Genomic DNA, 972 nt, shown 5'->3' on the forward strand with positions numbered 1-972 from the left:
TTCAGTCCACAGGCCGACGCTCTATCCACTGAGCCAAACCGGTTTCGGCTCAAACTTTATTTGCTATTTTTTCCTATCACTTCATCTTATTTTTTTTTTTAACAATTTCTTCGCGATTTCTTCCTCAGGACTTCGGCTGTGCTTCTGTTCTTTTATTTTTCTCTTTCATGGATGCCATGTTCTCTGGAAGCTTGCTTAGACCAAGTTCTTGGCCGTGTAGGCTTCCTCCATGCGAACAGGAGTTCATTTTTAATTTTTTAAAATATATTTTATTGATTTTTTACAGAGAGGAAAGGAGAGGGATAGAGAGTTAGAAACATCGATGAGAGAGAAACATCGATCAGCTGCCTCTTACATGCCCCCTACTGGGGATGTGCCCACAACCAAGGCACATGCCCTTGACCGGAATCGAACCTGGGACCCTTGAGTCTGCAGGCCGATGCTGAAACATCGGAGGACTCACCCCGGAGAGCCGCCGCCGTAGGAGTGCGGTGATTGTGGGAAGTCCTTTCGCCGGCGTTTCAGCCTCATTCAGCACCAGAAAGTCCACAGAAGAGACGGGTCTTGACTGGAGCTCATGTGGACAAGCCTTTAACCAAAAGTCTGTCTGGTCCGAAGGGAAGCTCCACACCCAGAAAGGCGTGTGGACACAGTGACCCCGCAGAGAGGTTCAGCCAAAGCTTCGCTAACCTCGTTCAACGCCGGACGTTCCGACGGAGAAAGGGCTTAGGAGTCAGGGCACGTGCGGTCCCTGGTCACCCCAACCCAGTGTTCCCACCGGGGGCACACGCCCCACAGGGGGGCAGTTTGATTTTTAAGGAGGGCAACGAGAATTGAACTATTAACTGCATTTTTTGCATTTCTTATGGTTCTAGGGGCCTCATCTACAGTATATACATATATATCATGACATATTTATGCATTTCAGTTCTCCTAAATGTTTTCAAACCTTTTTTTAATATATTTTTTATT

This window comes from Myotis davidii, unplaced genomic scaffold (genome assembly GCF_000327345.1).
Source record: "Myotis davidii unplaced genomic scaffold, ASM32734v1 scaffold1412, whole genome shotgun sequence".
NCBI classification, from domain to species: domain Eukaryota; kingdom Metazoa; phylum Chordata; class Mammalia; order Chiroptera; family Vespertilionidae; genus Myotis; species Myotis davidii.